Below are 26,891 nucleotides of genomic sequence, written 5' to 3' on the forward strand. Positions count from 1 at the left end.
CGGGCGTGGTGGTGGGCGCCTGTAGTCCCAGCTCCTCGGGAGGCTGAGGCAGGAGAATGGCTTGAACCTGGGAGGCGGAGCTTGCAGGGAGCCGAGATCGTGCCACTGCACTCCAGTCTGGGCGACAGAGCGAGACTCTGCCTCAAAAAAATAAATAAATAAATAAAAAATAAAAAAAACCCACTTTGGAAGAGAGAGAAAATGCATTTACGAATTTTCTAAATAAATGTCCTAATAAAAGAAATGAAAGGAAAAAAAAAGTCTTCCCTTATTTTCAGAGGAGGACTTATACCTCTTATTTATTTGCTTGTTTGTTTGAGACAGAGTCTAGCTCTGTCATTCAGACTGGAGTGTGGTGGTGAGAAGAAGGCTGACTGCAGCCTCCAATTCTATGGCTTAAGTGATCCTCCCACATCAGCACCCTGAGCAGCTAGCTGGGACCACAGGTGTGCACCACCACACCTGGCTGAGTTTTTTGATTTTTAGTAGAGTCAAGGTCTCACTATGTTGCCCAGGCTGATCACGAACTCCTGGGCTCAAGCAGTCCTCCCGTATTGGCCTCTCAAAGTGCTGAGATTATAGATGTGAGCCACCCCTCCGGGTTCTGGCTTTATTTCAACAAAATATAAAATTGTCCTCCACCTCCTATGTGTAATAGAGAGTTTTGCATGTCACCTTTCAGTTTCCATTATCCACTCAACTCATGATTTTGATTAGTTTAATAAGCCGTTCTAATTGTCAGTCCCCACTGCAACCAGCGCCTCACTTCACCCCTTTACGGAGGTTCCTGCCCTTTTCCCCCCGCCCTGCCTCAGACTGAGGGGAGCTCGCCCCGCCTGCAGGACTCTACCTGCTCCAAAAAAAGCGCTTTGCATTAAAACCATTTTCAACTTAAAAGGAAAAACAATTCAGCGTTCGGTACCGGTGGCCCACTACAATATGTTGCTTTACCTTCCATTGAAATATTAACTTCATATGAAATATTAACTTAAAACGGGCAGGAAGCATCCTGTGATATTAGGGGTAATAACACGGCACATCAGAAACAATCCACCAATCAGAACCCGGAGGATCCAGTCCTGGGGGGCAAGAGGATGACAGCAGGCGACATCTGGGGCCAAGCTGATGAGAGAGCCCGGACCGCCCCCTCCGGCCCCGCCCCCTCCCGCTGTCCGGCCCGGCCCCCAGGCAGCCTCCTCCCTCTTGCTCTGCCCCAGTCCCCTTCCAGGCCCCGTCCCCAAAGCGGCTTCCACCCTCTTGCCCCGCCCAAGCACCTGTTCTGGCCCCGCCCCCTAGGAGACATTTTTTTTCCCCTTCCCGTTCCGTCCCCGCCCACTGTCCAGAACCGGCCCAGACAGGGTCGAGGGCCCACCCACGGTTGTTTTGCAGCGCCCGGGGCTGACTCAAATGAGTGTTTTTTTGTGTGTTTCCGCTTCAAACCTGTCCTTCGCAGGACCCCAGCACCGAGTCCAGCCACACCAGGAATCTGGGTGTTTCGGATTGTTGAAATCCCCACGCGAGTTTGTGCAGTTTTCAGGGAGTCACCATGTTGGCCAGGCTGGTCTCGAACTCCTGAATTCAGGTGATTTGTCCGTCTTGGCCTCCCAAAGTGCAGGGATTACAGGTGTGAGCCACCACACCTGGCCAATTTTTTGTATTTAGTAGATTCAAGGTTTCTTCACATTGGCCAGACTGGTCTCAAACTCCTGACCTCAAGAGATCCACCCACCTTGGCCTCCCAAAGTGCTGGGGTTAGAGGCGTGAGACACCAGGGCCGGCCAGTCTAAGCTAATTTTGACAGGACAGTGAAATGACTGAGACAGGAAAAGGAGCATCTCATCATCAGCCTCACCAAAGACTTACAAATCTTATTAAACAAAGGAAGATGGCCGGGCGCGGTGGCTCAAGCCTGTAATCGCAGCACTTTGGGAGGCGGAGACGGGCGGATCACGAGGTCAGGAGATCGAGACCATCCTGGCTAACACGGTGAAACCCAGTCTCTACTAAAAAAATACAAAAAAAAAAAAAAAAAAAAAAAAAATGCTGGGCGAGGTGGCAGGTGCCTGTAGTCCCAGCTACTCGGGAGGCTGAGGCAGGAGAATGGCATAAACCGGGGAGCAGAGCTTGCAGTGAGCTGAGATCTGGCCACTGCGCTCCAGCCTGGGTAACAGAGCGAGACTCCGTTTCAGAAAAAAAAACAAACAAAAAAACAAACGAAGTTAACAGTCTGTACTATGAAACTTGCAATACTTGAAGCCATCTAATAGCACTAACAAGTTTTCAAAACCTTAAGGCAAGCAGGGCATGGTGGCTCACGCTTGTAATCCCAGCACTTTGGGAGGCTGAGGCGGGAGGATCATGAGGTCAGGAGATTGAGACCATCCTGCTTAACACGGGGAAACCGTGTCTTTACTAAAAAAAAAATACAAAAAATTAGCCGGATGTGGTGACACGCGCCTGAGGTCCCAGCTACTTGGGAGGCTGAGGCAGGAGAATCCCTTAAAATCAGGAGACAGAGGTTGCAGTGAGCCAAGATCGCATCACTACACTCCAGCCTGGGTGACAGATCAAGACTCCATCTCGAAATAAAAATAAAAATAAAAATAAAGAAATGAAAGAAGGCTAAAGAGTAACTCCAACCCAAAAACATATATAAAGTTCTCCAGAAAAGGTAGATAAAAGGACAGATAGGCTGGGTGCAGTGATGCAGCTTACAGCTTGCAGTGAATGCAGAGAATGAAGTACTCAGATAATTCCAACTGAGTGGGGCAGGAAGCAACACTTCTGAGAGAGTGCCGCCCCAGAATCCGTCCTCCAAGTGTTTATTGAAAGGGCTTGTTTAAACTACACTTCAGACAAACAAGAGATGTCCACCATGGAGCTCTTTGCAGGCGGATTGTGAGGCACATATGGCCTTGTAAAAGCACTCAGACCACATTCACAGGAGACTGTTTTCAGCGTTCCTTATCACACAGTCTACTCCTTGTCCTGATTTCAGGGTCAAGGAGTTACAGTCTCATACACAAACAACATACACACAGTGCCTCAGTATTTTTCCATGCCTCAATCTCAAATGCCTTGTACATAAGCTTGATTATGTTGCCGTGCACCCACCAAAGGTGGTTCACGCCCGAAATCTCAGCACTTTGGGAGGCCAAGACAGGCAGATCACCTGAGTTTGGGAGTTCGAGACCAGCTTGACCAACAAGGAGAAACGTTGATTCTACTAAAAATACAAAATTAGCCGGGTGTGGTGGTGCATACCTGTAATCCCAGCTACTCGGGAGGCTGTGGCAAAAGAATTCCTTGAACCCAGGAGGCGGAGGTTGCAATGAGCCGAGATTGCGCCATTGCACTCCAGCCTGGGCAACAGGAGCAAAACTTTGTCTCATAAATAAATAAATAGACAGACAGATACAGAAACCGGTATAAGTGTATCTTTTCTTTATAACACAATGTTTTTTCCAATTATTTAGCAGAAAAAAGCATGAAAAAACACTATACATGTGTTAATGAAAATGCAACATACACAGAAGTAATTCTGACATAAATAACAAAGAGTTCTACTGGAGAAACAGTAGTTTTTGCGGGTTATGGAAATTTTTGTTTGTTACTTTCTTTCTTTGTTTTTTTGAGATGGAGTCTTGCTCTGTCGCCTAGGCTGGAGTGTAATGGTGCCATTTCGGCTTCTGCATTCTTCACTTCTTGAATTCAAAGAACTTAGCCTCTTGAGTAGGTGCGATTACAGGTGCCCACCATCGCGCTTCGTATTTTCAGTAGAGATGGAATTTTGCCATGTTAGCCAGGTGGGTGTTGAACTCCTTACCTCAGGTGATTTGCCCTGCCTCGGCCTCCCCAGGTGCTGAGGTTACAGGAGTGAGCCACTGCACCCAGCCAGGTAATGGAAATTTCAAGTTTCATTTTTATGCTATAACTTTAAGATATTTAACATACCTACAACAATAACCTCCCCTCAAATATCTATACAACATGCTTTGGTTTTTTTTTTTTTTTTTTTTTTTTTTTTTTGAGATAGAATCTTGCTCTGTCTCCAGGCTGGAGTGCAGTGGCACCATCTGGCTCACTGCAACCTCTGCCTTCTGGGTTTAAGCAATTCCACTGCCTCAGCCTCCCGACTAGCTGGGACTACAGGCATGCACCACCACGCCTGGCTAATTTTTTGTATTTTAGTAGAGACGGGATTTCACCATGTTGGCCAGGATGGTCTCAATCTCCTGACCTTGTGATCTGCCTGCCTCGGCCTCCCAAAGTGCTGGGATTATAGATGTTAGCCACCGTGCCCGGCCCACACTTTGGTTCTTCATACTGAAAGGGATGGACACTAACGTGGTTGTTATATTCACACTGGAATCATGCTTCAACCACTTCTAAGTTTACTAAAAACTAAAAGACAAAACTATTTAAAATAATGATAATGGCTGGGCATGGTGACTCGCGCTTGTAATGCCAGTGCTTTGGGAAATCGAGACAGGTGGATCACTTGAGATCAGGAGTTTGAGAACAGCCTGGCCAATATGATGAAACCCCATCTCTATTAAAAACACAAAAATTAGCTAGGTGTGGTAGTGGGCACCTGTAGTCGCAGCTACTTGGAAGCTGGGGCACAAGAATCGTTTGAGCCTGGGAGACGGAGGCTATGGTTAGACAAGATTGCACCACTGCACTGTAGCCTGAGCAACAGAGTGAGACTCTGTCAAAAAAAAAAAAAAAAAGTAAGTAAGAAGGGAATCAACGTATGTCTACACAAAAATGCAATTAAACCCAAAAAGTAGGAAACGAGAAATGAAGAACAAAAAAATCCTAGAAGAAATACAGAACAAAAACACAATGGTAAGGTCTTCTCCATCAGTAATTATTAAAATGTAAATATTTACCTCTACATTCAGAAGGCAAAGACTGCCTCAATCAACAGGAACCAACTACATGTTGCCCACAGAAGACTCGTATTAGCCCTAAGGACACACATACGCTAAAATTTAAAAAGTAAAAACCAATAATTAGGTATGGGGGTTGGGGCCTGTAATTCCAGCTACTCAGGAGGACAAAGAGGATCTCTTGAGCCCAGGAGATCAAGACCAACTTCAACAACACAGCATAAAAATGAAAGATAACCTGAAGAAAGCAGGGTATAGTCTGCTGGTTTACCATTTTTATCCCTGATACAGACAGCTCCTCTATTCGTGTCCCCTGGCATACAGTATAGGCTCCATAGCTACTGAGTCAGTGAATGAATGAGAATGACAGAGTGATACTAGTATGTCCTCTCTGGGGTCTCATGTGTGCCGGGGCCCTATTTGACCTTGGAATGGTCTTCATTGTGATGAGGGAGCTGAGCAGGAACAGCTGAGCAGGAGAGCCCAGGGTCCCTCAGGCAGACCACTCTGCTTGCCCAATCAGTAAGAAGGACAAGTGTATGTTCACTCTGAAACACATCTGGCTGACCCAAGGGGTAACTGCTGGACTCTGAGCAAACTTACATTGGCAATTAAAGACCCTAAACTCTGCAGAAAGAGGAGAGGCTCTCTTGCTGACCAGACTCTTAATGAAGAAAAATTCCTGGGGTCTAAGACTTCTCACTTGGCAATGACATTGGATTAAATATTTCCAGACTCAAATCCTTGGGTCTTAGGTTGGGTCGTGGGATGATGCAAACTGATAGAATTGTAGGCAATGAGCATCAGAATAGACCAGTGGACAGGAAGGTAGAAGACTTGAGGGAGGGGGTCAAGAACAGGCAGAGAAACCACTCCTCTCCCTCAGACACCCACCTGGGGAAGCACCAACTTTGCCATCGTGGAGAAGACAATGGGAAAGGAGGGAGTGTGCATAGGGTGGGTGACGGTGTGTGTACTGTTTGAAGAAAAACTCCTTTCCCTAAATGGGACTCCATTAGCTTAGCTCATCTATTCTACCCACTGCTGAGCACAGGGGCATCCTGTGAGGATAAATACGGCTTTTCCTTCCTCCAGTTCCTGAATCTCCAGGCCATGACTAGAGCTGTAACCCTCAAACTCCCTTCCCAGGACCCAGTGTTCCCTCTTTGTGGGAAAAACATCGGTGCTCCACATTTAGATTATAGCATCTTATTTATTTATTTATGTATTTATGTTGAGATGGAGTCTCACTAACTTGCCAGGCTGGAACGCAGTGGCACGATCTCGGCTCACTGCAACCACTGCCTCCTGAGTTCAAGCGATTCTCCTGCCTCAGCCTCTTGAGTAGCTGCAACTACAGGCGTGTGCTACCAAGCCCAACTAATTTTTACATTTTTTCAGTAGAGACAGGTTTTCACCATGTTGGCCAGAATGGTCTTGATCTCTTGACCTCGTGATCAGCCTGAGCAACAAGAGCAAAACTCCGTCTCAAAAAAAAAAAAAAAAAAAAAAAAAAGAGGCCGGGCACGGTGGCTCACACCTGTAATCCCAGCACTTTGGGAGCCTGAGGTGGGCAAATCATGAGGTCGAGACCAGCCTGACCAACACAGTGAAACTCAGTCTCTACTAAAAATACAAAAATTAGCTGGGCGTGGTGACATGCACCTGTGGTCCCAGCTACTCAGGAGGTGGAGGAAGGAGAATTGCTTGAACCCGGGAGGTGGAGGTTGCAGTGAGCCGAGATCGCAAAACTACACCCCAGCCTGAGTGACAGAGCACGACTCCATCTCAAAAAAACGATTCTACCAAAACTTACTTCATAAGTAATTTTTTTTTTAAATTAAAAAACAGGCTGCACGTGGTGGCTCATGCCTGTAATTGCATCAGTTTAAGAGACCTATACAGCTGGATCTTTTGAGCCTAGGTGTTTGAGACCAGCATGGACAACATGGCAAAATCTAGTATCTACAAAAAAATACAAATATCTGGCCGGGCTAAATGGCTCACACCTATAATCTCAGCACTCTGGGAGGTCAAGGTGGGCAGATCACTTCAGGTCAGGAGTTTGACACGAGCCTGGCCAACGTGGAGAAACCCCAATCTCTACTAAAAATACAAAAATTAGCCAGGCATGGTGGTGCACACCTGTAATCCCAGCAACTTGAGAGGCTGAGGAAGGAGAATCGCTTGACCCCAGGAGGCAGAAGTTGCAGTGAGCCTGGATCCTTCCACTGCACTCCAGCCTGGGTGACAAAGAGAGTCTCAAAAAATCATAATAGTAACGAAACAAACATTAGGCAGGCATGGTGGGGCACATTTGTGGTCTCAGCTACTCAGCAGGCTGAGGTGGGAAAATCACTTGAGCCCAGGAGGTTACAGCTGAAGTCAGGAGTGATCCTGCCACTGCACTCCAGCCTGGGCAAGAGTAAGAATTAAAATTAAAATTAAAAAAAAAAAAAAAAAAAACTAATGAGGAGGAACTAGAAAAAAAGAAAACCCAGCACAAAAAGAGAACAAAAACACTTTTAATATTTCTTTTTTTTTTTTTTTTTTGAGGCAGAGTCTCACTCTGTCGCCCAGGCTGGAGTGCAGTGGCCAGATCTCAGCTCACTGCAAGCTCCGCCTCCCGGGTTTACGCCATTCTCCTGCCTCAGCCTCCCGAGTAACTGGGACTACAGGCGCCCGCCACCTCGCCCGGCTAGTTTTTTTGTATTTTTAGTAGAGACGGGGTTTCACCGTGTTAGCCAGGATGGTCTCGATCTCCTGACCTCGTGATCCGCCCGTCTCGGCCTCCCAAAGTGCTGGGATTACAGGCTTGAGCCACCGCGCCCGGCCTAATATTTCTTTTATCAGGTTCGATGTAGTAACAGAGACTCCGTCACTTCTTATCCTACTTCACTCCCCCACTCCCCACCCCATCCACGAAAAGGGAAGGGGGGATCCACAACTAATGAGTCAAGTCACTGTCCTCTTGCTGAAGAGGGGTTGCAAAGGGAAGCTCGCCTCTGCCGCCATAATTATAAAATGCACCACACTTAGACACAGGGGTTTGGCAACTCTCATTCTCATCTGTATAATTTAAACTAATTTTAAATTTTATACCTTCTAAACAGAGAAAGCAACATGTCATCACTTCATCATCACATCCAATCAACTCACCATCCATCTGCACCCAGGGTCCCCCTTTGTCTTCATTACTGTTTTCCTCCCTCATTCTGTATGTAGCTCTCATTCTCACCTTCTCCAAAATTAGAATTAGCCAGGTGTGGTGGCACATGCCTGTCATCCTAGCTCCTTAGGAGGCTAATGTGGATATCACTTGAGTCCACAAATCTGAGGCTGCTGTAAACTAGAATTGTGCCATTGCACTCCAGACTGGGCCCAGGAGTAACACCCTGTCTCTTAAAAAAAAAAGTTTCGGCTGGGCGCAGTGGCTCATGCCTGTAATCCCAGCACTTTGGGAGGCTGAGGAGGGCGGATCATGAGGTCAGGAGATCGAGACCATCCTGGCTAACACGTGAAACCCCACCTCTACTAAAAATATGAAAGATTACTTGGGCATGGTGGCGGGCGCCCGTAGCCCCAGCTACTCAGGAGGCTGAGGCAGGAGAATGGCGTGAACCTGGGAGGTGGGGCTTGCAGTGAGCCCAGCGAGACTCTGTCTCAAAAAAAAAAAAAAAAGAAAGTTTCAAGTCAGACATATTGACTCACTAGTGTAGCTTCAAATGCATTACAAAATCAGACACAAAATATCTCCCCTAACTTGTCTCCATTTCCAGAATTTACCAGATATTACTGCACATTAATGTATGACTTTCATATACAGTTTCTCCGATCTGGTCACAGTTTCTCTGATCTGGTCCACAAAGTACTGAACGTGCATCCAGATGTGGCCCCTGAACAATCCCTGCCGCCCAACATCACTGACAGCACGGGACCCTCACCCCGTCTCCATCCATGTCTGGTGTGAGCCCTTCCCAGGCCCATGCCCAGTGCCGCCTCTTCCCAAGCTCATTCACTAGATTATAGGAGATGGAATTTAAGTGAAGATGACAAGGACTGAGAAAAGTCTTGGGTGAGTGCGAGCAAATGTGTGAGGCAGGACGCTTCAGACTCAGAGAAGACTGGCTACTACAATGCCTGGCATTTCAGAAAGGAAAGAGACAGCAGAATCCACCGAGGAATATCACTCACCTGAGGAAGAGCCATCCCTGGATCCTTTTCTTTGCTCTTCTTGGTGGCTTCCACCAAGCCAAGTAACATGACTCTTTGGAAATCAATCCTGTATGTGAAAAAATAAATAAATAAATAAGAGATTTAATGTTTAGAAATCACTCACTCCTTTCCTGTGACAAAACACACACACAGGGGAGACCTCACCCCGGAGAAAGATGGTCCTCTGCTGCCCACTGCACCAGAGATCATGCAGAGATAAGAAAGTCCCACAGGAAGATCTACAAGGGTAATTTTGACCCGTTTTCAGATCTTGCTCCCCTCCTGGAAAAGTTCACAAACACGCTGAAGCAGGACACAGATCTTCAGGGCACAGATCTGGCCCTAACCAAACCCCATGCAGAGCACAGCCCCCTCACCTCCCTGTGGATCAATCACAGGCTAATCTCAGTTCTCAAGATGAAAGAAATTTCCATGATGTTCCATGCTGGACACAGATGAGAATCACCAGCGTCATTGTAAGAATTATTGAGGGTGGGTTTAATCCTATGATAACAGCCATCTCCGATAAAACAGCATAAAAGATGTATTTGCAAAATGCTTGAGAACCCTAATGTGAAGCCAGGGTTTTGCTCTATTCAGACGGCGCCAGCCCAGCGCAGCCCCACCTTCTGGCTCTGCTCTCTGCTTGGGGACTTGTTCCCACCAGGATCCAGTGAACAGCGAAGGAGCAAAAAGAATCACACAGAACAGGCAACATGGACCAGAGGTGGGGGTGAAGGTGGGGCTGCCATGTCAAATGGGGGGCTGTGGGAGATCACAAAGGTTTCCATAGAGAAAGTAACGTCAGAACAAAGACTTAGGGAAGAAAGGCTGCTTGTCACTTGCAGCTGAGGGGCAGAGAGTCCCAGGCAGAGGGACAGCCCAGGTGAAGGCACTGAGACAGGAGCAACCTCAGCCCCAGAAAAAGGAAAGAGGCCTGCGTGGCTGGAGCAGAGGGAGTGAGGAGGACACAGGCAGGAGATGAAGTCAGAGGGGTCCTGGGAGCACAGATCCCTAAGGATGACATCTTGAAACATTTTTCCCTCACATCTCAAAAGAATTTTGGAAATGATGTATTTTCTCACTCCTTTCATGTATACACGCAACTTTCTCTTTACATTATAAATTACAACACTTACAAATAATGGAATTTATTTCCCATATTTAAAATACATGCTGTCAATTTCAGCTAAGCTCCCAGAAGTGCACTGTCATCCTCATCTGAGACGTGTAAGACTGCAAGGGAATGTGTTTGGGGGTTTAAGAAGTCACTTATGGACACCTGAAAGTGGAGGTGACTGTTTGATGTCCCAGCAGAGAGAAGAGGAGGCAACTGGATACAGAATTGTAGAGCTCAGGGGAGAGGCCTGCAGGGGACATGGAGCCGTGTAGGTGGGTTGAAGCCATGAGATGATAAAGTTCAAGGTGATTTGAATCTAATCCCCTGTTTTTCCCATTCTTGTGCTTTTGTTTTTTACATTTTTGGAGGACTAGAATCCACTTAAAATTCAAATTACAACTAAGCACCTCCCTCTCCTACAGGAAAAGCCACACACTCCATTGTGCTCATCATTTCAGGGGTCAGTGTCACTCTGACTGAGCTTTTCTGATCTTCTCCCTCACCTGTATGTTACAGGCGGGCTCACTGAGGTTCACAGCAGGGGACGTTTCACCAAGTCATCCTGAGAAGCTCTGAGTTTTGGAAGGAGGAGTTGCTGGTTTTCATGTGATGGCCAGGAGGGGTCATCCTCCTCTAGAAAATTCCAGGACTGGCCATGTGTGGTGGCTCACTCCTGTAGTCCCAGCACTTTGGAAGGCTGAAGCAAGTGGATCAATTGAGCCCAGGAGTTTGAGACTAACCTGGCAACATGGTGAAACCCCATCTCTAACATAAGTACAGAAAATTAGCCACGCATGGTGGTATGCATCTGTGGTCTCAGCTATTTGGGAGGCTGACTGGGGGGGATCACTTGGGCCTCAGAGGCAGAGATTGCAGTGAGGCAAGATCATGTCACTGCACTCAAGCGTGGGTGACAGAGTGACACTCCGTCTCAGAAAAAGGAAAAAAAAATTCCAGGACCATCATTTATATAAAAGAAATGTCCCTTTCAACATCCAAGATTCTATTGGCACGAATCCTAAACATGTAATTATTTTCCCAGAAAAATGACAGTAATAACGTTCAAAATAAACACCGTTGTGAACACATAGCTATAGGTTTTTAAAACACTGAAATAGAGGTAGCGGTAGAACTAAGCTGTGAGCAAATGTTTTCTTCATGAACACATGGGCTCTGCTGAAAGAAGGTCTCAGGTCAATCCAGCCCATCCTTCAACATCTGCAAAGAATACTATGGACCAGAGGAACTTGAGGGGAACGTTTACTTAGAAGCTCACAGTTCACCATTTTATCAGATGACATAAGGAAAGAAAGCAGAGTGACAGGCTACTTGAACTAAATTTTTATGTTAGTGTAAAGAAAACAGGTCCTAGGGCCAGGTGCAGTGGCTCATACCTGAAATCTCAGCACTTTGGGAGGCCGGGGCAGGCGGATCTCCTGAGGTCAGGAATTCGAGACCAGCCTGACCAACGTGGAGAAACCCCATCTCTACTAAAATTACAAAATTAGCCAGGCATGGTGGTGGGTGCCTGTAATCCCAACTACTCAGGAGGCTGAGGCAGGAGAACTGCTTGAATCCCGGAGGTGGAAGTTGCGGTGAGCCAAGATCACGCCATTGCACTCCAGCCTGGGCAACAAGAGTGAAACTCCATCAAAAAAAAAAAGAGAGAGAGAAAGAAAGTAGGTCCTTGACATCTTTATCAAGTACACATTGAAACAACCTAAAATCATGTATCAGGTACCAGAAAAAGTTTCCAATATATGATACAGACTAGAAAGCATGCAGTCTTCGATGTAAACTGAACACAATAAATTTCAGAGAAACTATATTAAAATAGTTAAAAATATATATATCTTGAAATGTGGGGTCAAAGGAGAAAATTTTGAACACATAGTTAAAAAACAATGATGTGAGGCTGGGGCGCAGTGGCTCACAGCTGTAATCCCAGCACTTTGGGAAGTCAAGGTCGGCAGATCACAAGGTCAGGAGTTTAAGACCAGCCTGGATAATATGGTGAAACCCTGTCTCTACTAAAAACACAAAAAATCGCCGGGCGTGGTGGCGGGCACCTGTAGTCCCAGCTACTCGGGAGGCTGAGGCAGGAGAATCACTTGAACCCAAGAGGTGGAGGTTTCAGTGAGCCGAGATCGTGCCATTGTACTCCAGCCTGGGCAACAGATTAAGACTCCATCTCAAAAAAAACAAAAACAAAAAACAATAACAACAAAAACAAAACGATGTGAGCTCATAAAATTCCACCAAAGCTTATTTGAGAAGTAGCTATTTATTTTTTTGAGATGGAGTCTCGCTCTGTCACCCAGGCTGGAGTGCAGTGACGCAATCTCAACTCACTGCAACCTCTGCCTTCTGGGTTCAAGCGATTCTCCTTCCTCACCCTCCTGAGTAGCTGGGATTGCAGGCACCAGCCACCACACCCAGCTATTTTTTGTATTTTTAGTAGAGACGGGGTTTCGCCATGTTGGCCAGGCTGGTCTTGAACTCCTGACTTTAAGTTATCCGCCTACCTCAGCCTCCCAAAGTGCTGAGATTACAGGCATGAGCTACCGTGCCTGGCCCAAGAAATACTCTTTTTTATTTTTTGAGACACAGTCTCGCACTGTCACCCCGGCTGCCGTGCAGTGGCACGATCTTGGCTTGCTGCAACTTCCGCCTCCCGGGTTCAAGCTATTCTCCTGCCTCAACATCCCAAGTAGCTAGGATTATAGGCACCTGCCACCATGCCTGGATAATTTTTTGTATTTTTAGTAGTGACCAGGTTTCACTGTTGGCCAGGTTGTTCTTGAACTCTTGACCTCATAATCTGCCCGCCTTGGCCTCCCAAAGTGCTGGGATTACAGGTGTGAGCCACCGCACCTGGCCAAGAAATACTCTTTACTTCACTTTTTAAATGTTGAGAAAATATAATTGAAAACAAACAAAAATATATTCCCCTAAGTGAGATACCATCTCCACCGCAATAACAAGACCTTGCCACATACATCACTTTCATACTGTTTCTCTTCTAAATGGATTATCTGATGTTTTCTTTTATTTATTTATTTATTTATTTATTTTTATTATACTTTAAGTTCTAGGGTACATGTGCATAACGTGCAGGTTTGTTACATATGTATACTTATGCCATGTTGGTGTGCTGCACCCATCAACTCGTCAGCACCCGATGTTTTCTTAACAATGAGCTACAATGAAAGGCTTTGCCACTTTCATTACATTGGAAAGACTTTTCTCTCATGTGTACTTCCTGTTTTTGTGTGAGTAATGAAGAATTGAGGAAATTATTTCCATAGTTATAAGAAATATGGGTTTGGGGCCTACAATAAATTCTTTGGGACGTTGAAACTGAAGAACCATCATTTGTAGACTTCTCAACTTGATTACCAATTTTCCTTTCGGTCTGAAATATGTGGAGTTCAGACCAATGTGAATAAAAGCTTGATCCCAGCTGGTCTTTAATAGGCTTGTTTCCAGCATGCCTTTGATCATATCAGTCTGTACTACCAGCCAACTTTTTTATTTTTGTCATGGGTGCTCCATGGGCATGTCTTTCAACTTCTTGCCACTGAAACTCAAAGTCATGAATATCTTTCTCAATTTCCTGTGTGGGGAAAAGAAAGAGAGATCAGATTATTACTGTGTCTATGTAAAAAAGGAAGACATAAGAAACTTCATTTTGATCTGTACTAAGAAAAATTGTTTCTGTTTTGAGATGCCGTTAACCTGTAACTTTAGCCCCAACCCTGTGCTCACAGAAACATGTGCTGTATCGAATCAAAGTTTAATGGATTTAGGGCTGTGCAGGATGCCCCTTGTTCACAACATGTTTGCAGGCAGTATGCTTGGTCATCGCCATTCTCCATTCTCGATTAACCAGGGCACAATGCACTGCGGAAGGCCACAGGGACCTTTGCTCAAGAAAGTCTGGGTATTGTCCAAGGTTTCCCCCCACTGAGACAGCCTGAGATATGGCCTCGTGGGAAAGGAAAGACTTTACATCCCCCAGCCCGTCACCCATAAAGGGTCTGTGCTGAGGAGGAGGAGTGAAAGAGGGAGGCCTCTTTGAGGTTGAGATAAGGGGAAGGCTTCTGTCTCCTGCTCGTCCCTGGGAATGGAATGTCTTGGTGTAAAGTCGACCATTCCCATTCTTTCTATTCTGAGATAGGAGAATATTCTGAGATAGGAGAAGGCCCTCCTCCTTCCCCCTTGCCTAGTTCTCAAGACAGGAGGAAAGGAAGAAAGCAAAAAGTTAGAAAGAAACAGAAGTAAGATAAATAGCCAGACAACCTTGGCACCACCATTCGGCCCTGGTGGTTAAAAATAATAGTAATAATAATATCAACCCCTGACCTAAACTACTTATTATGTTACCTGTAAATTCTAGACATTGTGTGAAGAAGCATTGCAAAACTTTCTGTTCTGTTAGCTGATGCGTGTAGCCCCCAGTCACGTTCCCCATGCTTGCTCGATCTATCACAACCCTTTCATGTAGACCTCTTAGAGTTGTAAGCCCTTAAAAGTGCCAGGAATTTCTTTTTCGGAGAGCTCGGTTCTTCAGACGTGAGTCCACCGATGTTCCCGGCTGAATAAAGCCACATCTTTCTTTAACCCAGTGTCTGAGGGGTTTTGTCTTCTGCTCGTCCTGCTATATTTCTTGGTTCCCTGACTGGGAAGCAAGGTGATTAACGGATGGTTGAGGCAACCCCTTAGGCAGCTTAGGCCTGCCCTGTGGAGCATCCCTCCAGGGGACTCTGGCCAGCTTGAGCGACGTGGATCCTGAGAGCGCTCCTGGGTAGGCATTTGCCCCAGTGGAACACCTCATCAGAGCAGTGCCTGGCAGGTCCCCGTGGAGGATCAACACAGTGGCTGAACACTGGGAAGGAACTGGCACTTGGAACCCAGTCATCTGAAACACAGTAAGACTGGTCTTGGGAACTTGCCCACTCCATTTGAGTGGAAGTGTGGCTTGATCACCCACGGCGTGCCTTTATTGGCACTTTGGTTTTGGTTTTGATTTTAACTTGGCTTGAATTGCTTGATGAACAGGCGTGCCTTTAATGACACTTTGGCTTTGGTTTTGATTTTGATTTAGTGTGAATTAGATGAGTGAGTGACCTTTTACCCTTTCGTTCTTGTAGTGTGAGTGTTGTTTTGCTTGAGGATAAATGGGTCAGACACAAAGTAAGCCCACTCCACTACGAACTATGTTGAAAAATTTCAAGAAACGATTTAACAGAGACTATGGAGTTACTATGACACCAGAGACACTTAGAACTTTGTGTGAGATAGATTGGCCAGCATTAGAAGTGGGTTGGCCCTCAGAAGGAAGCCTGGACAGATCTCTTGTTTCAAATGGCACAAGGTAACTGGAAAGCCAGGACACCTAGACCAGTTCCTGTACATAGACACTTGGTTACAGCTGGTACTAGACCCCCACAGTGGCTAAGAAGGCAGGCAGCAGCAGTGCCAGCAGCAAAGGGACAGATAGCCAAGGAAAGATCCTGCTCCACCCGCTGAAGGAAAAAAACTCCTAAAGTTCTGTCTGACCCAACACCAGAAGACCCATTGCAGGAGATGGCACCAGTGATCCCAGTGGTGCCTTCCCCTTACCAGGGAGAGAGGCTCCCCACTCCTGAGCCCACAGTGCTTGTGCCTCCACAAGACACACACACCTCTAGGCCACCCAGAGTAGACAAGAGAGGATGTGAAGCCTCAGGAGAAACCCCTCCCTTGGCAGCTCCTTTACAACCCAAAACCGGGATACAAATGCCCCTGAGAGAGCAGTGGTGTACTGGGATAGATGAGGATGGTCACATGGTGGAGAGGTGTGTTTTGTGTACCAGCCATTTACCTCTGCCGACCTTCTCAACTGGAAAAACACTTTGTCCTATACTGAAAAGCCACAAGCTCTACCTGTTCTGCTCCAAACTATCATCCTGACCTATAACCCCACTCAGGCTGACGCTACCTCATCAGGAAGAACACGCTCACGTTCCTCTCTAACACAGATGAAAGGTGGAGAGAGCTCCAAGCAGCGACTAAGTGGCTGGAGGAACAGGCACCGGCTGGTTACCAAAACCCCCAAGAGTATGTAAGGACCCAGTTCCCAGGAACTGACCCCCGCTGGGACCCAAATGAAAGAGAGGGTGTGCAAAGGCTGAACCGACACAGGGCAGCTCTCCTGGAAGGATTAAAGAGGGAGCCCAGAAGGCCACAATGTTAACAAGGTCTCTGAGGTCATCCAGGGAAAAGAAGAAAGTCCAGCACAATTCTACGACAGGCTGTGTGAGGCCTATTGTATGTCTACTCCCTTCCATCCCGATAGCCCTGAAAATCAGCACATGATTAACATGACTTTAGTCAAAGCTCAGAAAACATTAAAAGAAAACTGCAGAAACAGGCCGGGTTTGCAGGGATGAATACGTCACAGTTAGTAGAAATAGCTAACCAGAGACCAGGTGCGGTAGTTCACGCCTGTAATCCCAGCACTTTCAGAGGCCGAGGCGGGCGGATCACGAGGTCAGGAGATTGAGACCGTCCTGGCTAACACGGTGAAACCCCGTCTCTGCTAAAAATACAAAAAACTAGCCGGGCGAGGTGGCGGGCGTGTGTAGTCCCAGCTACTCGGGAGGCTGAGGCGGGAGAATGGCGGGAACCTGGGAGGCGGAGCTTGCAGTGAGCCGAGATCATGCCACTGCACTCCAGCCTGGGTGACAGAGCGAGACTCTATCTCAAAAATAAATAGATAGATAGATAGATAGATAGATAGATAGATGATAGATAGATAGATGATAGATAAGATAGATAGATAGATGATAGATAGATAAGATAGATAGATAGATAGATAGATAGATAGATAGATAGATAGATAGATAACCAGGTGTTTGTAAACAGGGACGCAGTTAGCCATAAGGAAAACCACAAACAGAATGAACGCCAGGCCTGGCGAATCATCGACCTGTTAGCCGCAGCAATCCGAAGGGTCTATAGATATGTTAGATACTATGTTCAACATAACACGTGATATTCATTATCTGGATGAGCTAAAATACAAGTGCTGTCTCAGAGACAACAAAGTTCGGTGGGTTTAAAGAAAGGAAAGTCAGGGCTGGATGCAGTGGCTCGTGCCTGTAATCCCAGCACTTTGGGAGGCAGAAAAAGACAGAAAAAAAAAAGGAAAAAGAAAAAGAAAGGAATGTCCAAATCGGAAAACTGTCATGATCACAGCAATAGCCATGACGAGCATTTGTGAATGCTTCCCATGTGCTATATACACTCTTCTAAGCGCTTCCCATGTCGTCAGCCGAAAACTAACAACTGTCCCATGAGACAAGATTTGTACTGGGAGAGAACGGCCTCACATACACTCTGGGAAAGTGGCCACATATCAAATAGCTAAAAATGTCAACCTAAGCACCTGAATCCAGATGTCTGGGATTCAGCTTTGAATATAACCACCTAAATAATAGATACAGCTTCAAAACTAAACTGACAGGGTTTTACCTAGTGGAGAGAACATGAGAGAATTCCAAGGGTAGAAGCAGAGTCTTGCTCTGTTACCCAGGCTGGACTGTGGTGATGCGATCTCAGCTCACAGCAACCAGTGCCTCCTGGGTTCCAACGATTCTCTTGCCTCAGCTTCCCAGTAGTTGGGATAACAGGTGCCTGCCACCACAGATAATTTCTGTTTTTAGTAGACAGGAGGTTTTACCATGTTGTCCAGGCTGGTCTCGAACTTCTGACCTCAAGTAATCTGCCCGCTTCAGCCTCCCAAAGTGCTGGGATTACAGGTGTGAGCCACCATGCCTGGCCCAATTCTTCTTACTTTTAAGTCACTATTGTGATAGCTGACGACAATGGAAAATACCTAACATCATTTCAATTATTATAAAAATAAAACATTTCTTTTTTTTTATTTTTTGAGACAGAGTCTCACTCTGTCACCCAGGCTGGAGTGCAGTGTTGTGATCTTGGATCACTGCAACCTCCACCTGCCGGATTCAAGCAATTCTCCTACCTCAGCCTCCTGAGTAGCTGGGATTGCAGGTGTGCGCCACTGAGGCAGGATGCTTCAGGCTCAGAGAAGACTGGCTACAATACTTGGCATTTCAGAAAGCAAAGAGACAGAATAATCCACTGAGGAATATCACTTACCTGAGGAATCAAAACCATCCTGGCTAACACGGTGAAACCGTCTCTACTAAAAATACAAAAAATTAGCCGGACATGGTGGCAGGCACCTGTAGTCCCAGCTACTCGGGAGGCTGAGGCAGGAGAATGGCATGAACCCAGGAGGCGGAGTTGCAATGACCCGAGATCACGCCATTGCACTCTAACCGGGGTGACAGAGTGAGACTGTCCCCAAAAACAAAAAAAAAAAAAATTAAAACAAATTAAAAAAAGAAAATAAACATAAGGCTGGGTGCAGTTGCTCATGCCTGTAATCTCAACACTCTGGGAGGCCGAGGTGGGCAGATCACCTGAGGTCAGGAGTGTGAAACCAGCCTGGCCAACATGGTAAAAGCCCATCTCTACTAAAGATACAAAACTTAGCCAGGTGTGGTGGCGCTCACCTGTAATCCCAGCTACTCAAGAGGCTGAGAGAGAAGAATCACTTGAACCTGTGAGGCAGAAATTGTGGTGAGCTGAGATTGTGCCACTGCACCCCAGCCTGGGTGACATACAGAGACTCTGTCTCAAATTAATTAATTAAAAAATGAAAATACAGAAAAATCTGGAGAGGTCTCAGGAATCTCTAGCCAGCCTGACTGGAGAGTGTCCTTCCTCACTGAAGTCAGCACCAAAAACCATGAAAGCTGGCTGATTTCTGAACTGCTGAAGTTCCAACAGACCTTAACCAGATATACAAAGAGATAACATGGATGATCTCAAGGAATTAAACACAAATTAACAAAACAGAGACTTAGAAATAATCAGACCAAAAATTCAAAATAAGCCTGGGCAACATGTTGAAAACCTGTTCCTACCAAAAATACAAAAATTAGCTGGACATGGTGGTGCACACCTGTAGTCTTAGTTACTTGGGAGGCTGAGCTGGGAGAATCGCTTGAGCCTGAAATGCAGAGGCTGCAGGACACATGGTGCTCTCTGTGTTCTCAGAGAGGGCGCTTTTACAGCTGGGAGTAGGGATGGAATCTTCCCAGATCTAAGAAAAGAGGAAATGCCACATCCTAGAAGCAGCCATCAGTTTCTCAATAGCGCCCCCTGCAGGAACCCTCCAGATACATGTAGCGAAATCAGCACACTCACAGGCAGCCAGCGTGGCGTCCAAGGTAACAGCGAAAAACTGGGAAGGACTCACGTGTCTTCATTCAGAGAATGCGCCAAAAAAGATGAAAAACAGCAAGCTCTCTTGTCTCCTACCTTCAAAACATGGAAATTTTCAAAACTTGTGGGATAAAATACCGCAACAAAACATTTCTCATGCTGAGCTCAGTGGCTCACGCCTGTAATCCCAGCACTTTGGGAGGGAGGCTGAGGAGGGAGGATCACTTGAAGCCAGGAGTCCCAGACCACCCTGGCCAACATGGTGAAACCCCATCTCTACTAAAAATAAAAAAACTTAGCCAGGCTTGGTGGTGCACATCTGTAGTCCCAATTACCCCAACTACTCGGGACGCTGAGGCACGAGAATCGCTTGAACCTGGGGGCCAGAGTCTGCAGTGTGCTGAGATTGCGCCACTGCACTCCAGTCTGGGCGACAGGCGCATTCATCAAAGAATTTTTTCTAAAATCTCAAAATGATGTCCGAATATATTTCTGCAGGACTTATGCTGACTTGCCACAGAACTCTCAGCAGTGATTGCCCATTGAGCCATGGGAACGGGTGGAAGGCTGGACAGGAAAGGGAACGCATAAGTGCACTTTTCTTTAGACTTTTACTACACAACACATATATACATTGTGTGGTGTTTAAAATTTAAAAACAATTTAATAATAGGTAGAAGAATATGGCTCCATCTTCTCTAACAATAAGTTCTGCTCTGATGTCAGAATTATCATTTTTACCTAAATGCCTGCTTCATCAGAGTTCCTGCAAAAACGAAACAACTTTTTTTTTTTTTTTGAGACGGAGTCTTGCTCTGTCACCCAGGCTGGAGTGCACTGGCGAGATCTCGGCTCACTGCAACCTCCACCTCCCAGATTCAAGCAATTCTCCTGCCTCAGCCTCCCCAGTAGGTGGGACTACAGGCGCGCGCCACCACGCCCGGCTAATTTTTTGTATTTTTAGTAGAGACGGGGTTTCACCATGTTTCCATCTCCTGACCTCCTGATCCGCCGGCCTCAGCCTCCCAAAGCGCTGGGATTACAGGCGTGAGCCACGGCGCCCGGCCAAAAAAGAAAACCAATAACTTTAAACATCAGCTAGCACAGGGTTTTTTCTGAGTATAAATAATCCAGGTAAACTACAAAATTAGCCGGGTAAATGTAAAGGAATACATGCTTGTAAACAAACTTGTCATAATTTAGGATCTAAGATTATTATTTGACATTAGCTATCTGGGTAATTTCCGGTTTAAGAATTATAGGAGGCCGGGCCTGGTGGCTCAACCCTGTAATCCCAGCACTTTGGGAGGCGGAGGCAGAGGTGGGCGGATCACGAGGTCAGGAGATCAACAGCAACCTGGCCATCATGGTGAAACCCCGTCTCTACTAAAAATACAAAAATCAGCTGACCGTGGTGGCTTGCGCCTGTAGTCCCAATTACTCAGGAGGCTGAGACAGGAGAATCGCTTGAACCAGGGAGGAGGAGGTTGCAGTGAGCAGAGATCGCCCCACTACACTCCAGCCTATGCCATAGAGCGAGACTCCGTCTAAAAACAAACAAACAAACAAAACAAAACAAAAACAAACAAACAAAAAAAACAAGACAGAGAAAATACAGTTACAAGTTTTCTAAATAAATATCCTGAGAAAAGAAAGGACGGGAAAGTTGTCCTTCACCTCCAGTGTGCAATCGGCAGTTCCACATGCATGTCACCCTCCATTTTCCATTATCCACTCAAACAACACAGGTCCTTGCTTAAACAAGTATATCTTTTTCTTTTTCTTTTTCTTTTTTTTTTTTTTGAGACGGGTCTCGCTCTGTCGCCCAGGCTGGAGTGCAGTGGGGCGATCTCCCGCTCACTGCAAGCTCTGCTTCCCGGGTTCAAGCCATTCTCCCGCCTCAGTCTCTCGAGTAGCTGGGACTACAGGCACCCGCCACCGCGCCTGGCTAGTTTTTTATATTTTTAGTAGAAACGGGTTTTCACCGTGTTAGCCAAGATGGTCTCCATCTCCTGACCTCATGATCCACCTGCCTCGGTCTCCCAAAGTTCTGGGATTACAGGCTTGAGCCACCGCTCCTGGCACCTAAACAAGCCCTTCTAAATCTCGGTCCTGGCTGCAACCAGCGCCGCACTCCACCCCCTTACCGAGGTCCTTGCCACCTCGCCCTCCCCCTACCCCAGCTACCCCAGGCTGTGGGGAGCTCGCCCCGCCGCAGGCGTCTTTACCTACTCACAAAAGGCGCTTTGCATTTAAACCACTTTCAAATTAAGAAGAAAAACAGGTCATTCCAGCACTTCCGCAGGCCGAGGAGGGCAGAGCACCTGAGGTCGACTTAGAGACCAGCCTGGCCAACAGGCTGGTCTCTAATTTTGCATTTTTCTACTAAAAGTACAAAAATTAGCCGGGCACCTGTAATCCCAGCTACTCGGGAGGCGGAGGCAGGAGAATGGCTTGAACTCGGGAGGTGAAGGTTGTGGTGAGCCCAGAGCGCACCATCACACTCCTGCCTGGGCAACAAGAGCGAAACTTTTTTTTTTTTTTTTTTACAAAATCAGGAGTGATTTTACAAAAAAAAAAAAAAAAAAAAAAAACTGCTACTAGTTACACAGTAGGGCTCCTCAGAAAGCAGGGGGAACGCCTCTTGTTTCAAGTTTTTCTTGTTTAGGGGTTTACGTAAAAGCTAAGCTAACTGCCGATGGGCTGATAGTGTGACAAAACTTACTACTTTGTTGATTCAAAGCGATCCTTGGTATTTTAGTGTGCAAGTACTTGAAAGCATGACTGTAATTATCTTAGAAGCATACATTGTCATGGGATATTGGGTCATGTGGACATTGTGTTTCTGTAGGAGTTTGTCCTTGCAGATACCATAAGCTGCTTTCCTTAACCATTAACATCTTATGACCTTGACTTGTGCAGTAAGGAGTATGTCTTCCTAGTTTTAAAGGACTTGAGCTTTGACATCCTGGCTCTCCGAGGTTCCTGCTTAATAGTTTATCCACTTGTATACCACAAAGTCTGAGCACCATTGTGGAAGACACCACTCCAGTAATATATCAAAGACAGACTGAGAACCTACTCCAATAACATAAATAGTAATAGCAATGCTATGGGAAATATTAGGAAGTTAAATGTATGTATACAATTGATCATTATTTTCAGTTTTATATTGGCTAAAACTACATAGGATGGTTAATCAAATATTAGAAATATCTTTCAAAAATGCGATCTAACATAAACACACACAGCTTGAGAAGACCATTTCCTCTATGTTCAATATATATGGAGTTCAGATTGATGAACTTATTTTATGCTTTTCATTAGATCGTTTGTTTTCTATCTTGATTTCTTCTGTGTTCATGAGCTTGTGAACCAAAAGTATCTAATAGGTCTCAATTTAGAAAGTTTACTTTGCCGGCCAGGCGCGGTGGCTCAAGCCTGTAATCCCAGCACTTTGGGAGGCCGAGACGGGTGGATCACGAGGTCAGGAGATCAAGACCATCCTGGCTAACACGGTGAAACCCCGTCTCTACTAAAAAACACAAAAAACTAGCCGGGTGAGGTGGCGGGCGCCTGTAGTCCCAGCTACTCGGAGGCTGAGGAGGGAGAATGGCATAAACCGGGGAGGCGGAGCTTGCAGTGAGCTGAGAACCGGCCACTGCACTCCAGCCCGGGCCACAGAGCGAGACTCCATCTCAAAAAAAAAAAAAAAAAAAAAAAAAGAAAGTTTACTTTGCCAAGGTTAACGACGTGTTTTGCAGCCGATGTGGTCCAGATGTTGCTGGGTTATATATCTTCTGCTGTGGCCTCAAGCAGACAGAGAGCAGGGAGACAAGGAACCAAGTTCTCGGTGCCTCTTGTGTTAAGGGCGTGCATCCATTCCTGAGGGTTCCCTTCTAGTGATCTAATCACCTCCCACAGTCTTCAACTCCTAATCCCATCACATTGAGGGTTAGAATTTCAACATATATGTTCTGGGATGGACACATTCATTCCGCAACACTGTCCATTATATCTCTCTCTCTTTTTTCTTTTTTAGAAGGAGTTTCACTCTCGTTTCCCAGACTAGAGTGCCATGGCATGATCCTGGCTCGCTGCAACCTCTGCCTCCAGGGTTCAAGCGATTCTCCTGCCTGATTCTCCTGCCTGACTCTGTAATCCTGAGATTACAGGTGGATGCCAAAATACCCAGCTAATTTTTGTATTTTTAGTAGAGATGGGGTTTCACCATATTGGTCAAGGCTGGATTTGAACTCCTGACCTCTGGTGATCCACCCACCTTGGCCTCCCAAAGTGCTGGGATTACAGGCATGAGCCACCGTGCCTGACTGATATTTTTAATTTTACATAGACCAATTTAATGATCTTTACTTTATCAATATTTCTTGATTCGTGCCATGGAACGGCCAGTTTTTCCTCTCCCAGTATACAAAGAATTTCAACCACAATTTTCTTTGTCTTGATATAATTTCATCTTTTAATTTCACCTATAGTCGAGACCAGCTCAGTCAGGGAGACCCTAACCCAGCGGTGCTGGAGGAATTAAAGACACACACACAGAAATATAGAGGTGTGAAGTGGGAAATCAGGGGTCTCACAGCCTTCAGAGCTGAGAACCCTGAACAGAGATTTACCCACGTATTTACTAACAGCAAGCCAGTCATTAGCATTGCTTCTATAGATATTCGATTAACTAAAAGTATCCCTTATGGGAAACGAAGGGATGGGCCAAATTAAAGGAATAGGTTGGGCTAGTTAACTGCAGCAGGAGCATGTCCATAAGGCACAGATCACCCATGCTATTGTTTGTGATTTAAGAATGCCTTTAAGCGGTTTTCTGCCCTGGGTGGGCCAGGTGTTCCTTGCCCTCATTCCGCTAAACCCACAACCTTCCAGCGTGGGCGTTACGGCCATCATGAACATGCCACAGTGCTGCAGAGATTTTGTTTATGGTCAGTTTTGGGGCCAGTTTATGGCCAGATTTTGGGGGGGGGGGCTTGTTCCCAACAACCTATCAAATGTGTTTATTGTACCTACCTTTTAGGTAGGTTATGATGGGAGGAATAAACTCATGTTTTTCAAAGGCGTGTCCAATAAGCCAAACACTAATCATTAGAAGTATTTACAAAGTGACCTACAATTAAAGGCTTTGCCAAACTCATTACATTGGCAAGGTTTTTCTCTTACGTGTACTTTCTGTTTTTGTGTGAATAATGAAGAATGGAGGAAATTATTCCCATACTTATTAGAAATATGTTTGGAGCCTACAAGAAATTCTTCGGGCTGTTGAAACTGAGGAGGCATTGTTGATAGACTTCTCCACTCGATTACCAATTTTCCTTTTGGTCTGAAATATGTGCGGTTCAGGCAGATGTGAATGAAAGCTTACTCCAAGTGATCTTTAATAGGCTTGTTTCTAGCATGCCTTCGATCATATCACTCTGTACTATCAGTAAACGTTTTGGTTTTTGTTATGGATGTTTCGTGGCCATTTATTTCATCTTCTTTCCACTAAAACTCAGTCATGATTATCTTTCTTAATTTCTGGGAAGCAAAAATCTCCAATGTGATGACTTTTATGTCTTTCTAACGTCCCTATGTAGAAACCTTCTCCTGTATTACCTTGCTCTGTTGACAAGAATTCCATCATGCTTTTCGAAGAGATATCTACAAAATATAATGACCAATAGGTTTCCAATTAAGTACAGATGGTAAATAATATTGAAATGTGTAAATATTACACAAAAATACTTAAACTTCCCAAACATGATCTTTAAAGTTTAAGAATACAAAAGGAGTACAATTATTTAAGAAAGAATGGGTGTGATCTGACTGCACAACCCCCTCTGACTTTCAGTGTTCCATATACCCCGGCCAGAGCCTCCTCGGCTTCTTTTTTCCCTCTCTCCCCTTCCCCCGCCACAGCTGCCTCCATTTCCTTAAGGAAGAGGTTTTTTCTCTTTCCCTCCCCCACACCATAGTGGCATGTGAACAGGCCAGGCGGGCGGCCGAGTCTTCCAAGCAATAATTTCACCAAGAAGTCCAGTGATAGGCAAAGGTCCGATGGTGACAGCCCCAGCACCAGCAGTGGCAGATGCGGACCAGCAAGACCCAGCCGCTCCAGAGGCTGAAGAACATGAGGAAAGAAAACCTTCTGCCACCCAGCAGAAGAAAAACACCAAACTCTCTAGCAAAACCACTCCTAAGTTATCCACTGGTGCTAAAAGAATTCAGAAGGAGCTAGCTCAAATAACCCCTGATCCTTCTCCTAATTGCAGTGCTGGGCCTAAGGAGATAACATTTATGAATGGAGATCAACTATACTTAGTCCACCGGGTTCTGTATATGAAGGTGGTGTGTTTTTTCTGGATATCACATTTTCATCAGATTATCCATTTAAGCCACCAAAGGTTACTTTCTACATCAGAATCTATCACTGCAACATCAACAGTCAGGGAGTCATCTGTCTGGACATCCTTAAAGACAACTGGAGTCCCGCTTTGACTATTTCAAAGGTTTTGCTGTCCATTTGTTCCCTTTTGACAGATTGCAACCCTGCAGATCCTCGGGTGGAAGCACAGCCACTCAGTATTTGACTAACAGCACAGAACACGACAGGATAGCCAGACAGCGGACCAAGAGATACACAACATAATTCACATAATTTGTATGCAGTGTGAAGGAGCAGAAGGCATCTTCTCACTGTGCTGCAAAACTTTATAGCCTTTACGATATGAACTTCTGTGTATATGTTACAGTGATTCTACTCTGCTTTTATCCTTTGGAGCCTGGGAGACTGCCCAAAAAGGTAAATGCGATCAAGAGTAGAACTTTGCAGCTATAGATTAGTTATATTTAAAATGCCTACTTGCAAGTCTTGCTTCTCTGGGATATCAAAATGTATTTTATGATGTACTAAGGATACTGGTCCTGAAGTCTACCAAATATTATAGTGCATTTTAGCCTAATTCATTATCTACATGAAGTTATAAAAGTAGCTGTAGATGACTAGGAATTATGTCATTTGTATTAAACCCAGATCTATTTCTGAGTATGTGGTTCATGCTGTTGTGAAAAGTGTTTTACCTTTTACCTTTGTCTGTCTGTAATAAGAGGATTTCCTTTTACCCTTTGTAGCTCAGAGAGCACCTGATGTATCATCTCAAACACAATAAACATGCTCCTGAAGGAGGAAAAAAAAAAAAAAAAGAGAAAGAGAAAGAAAGGGCGTGATCTCGACTCAGCACAACCTCCACCCCCAGGTTCCAGCAATTCTCATGCCTCAGCCTCCCAAGCAGCTAGGACTATAGGCGCGCACCACCTGGCTAATTTTTGTAGTTTTAGTAGAGAGGGGG

The 26,891-nt window shown here is 45.6% G+C and overlaps 1 pseudogene; it reads left to right on the top strand.

Annotated features, from left to right (window-relative positions):
* The window catches only part of LOC104672717, a 28,563-nt pseudogene extending 2,372 nt beyond the window's left edge, over nucleotides 1-26,191 (top strand).
* The last annotated feature ends 700 nt before the right edge of the window (nucleotides 26,192-26,891 follow it).

This window comes from Rhinopithecus roxellana, chromosome 12, assembly GCF_007565055.1.
Source record: "Rhinopithecus roxellana isolate Shanxi Qingling chromosome 12, ASM756505v1, whole genome shotgun sequence".
Classification (NCBI taxonomy): Eukaryota; Metazoa; Chordata; class Mammalia; order Primates; family Cercopithecidae; genus Rhinopithecus; species Rhinopithecus roxellana.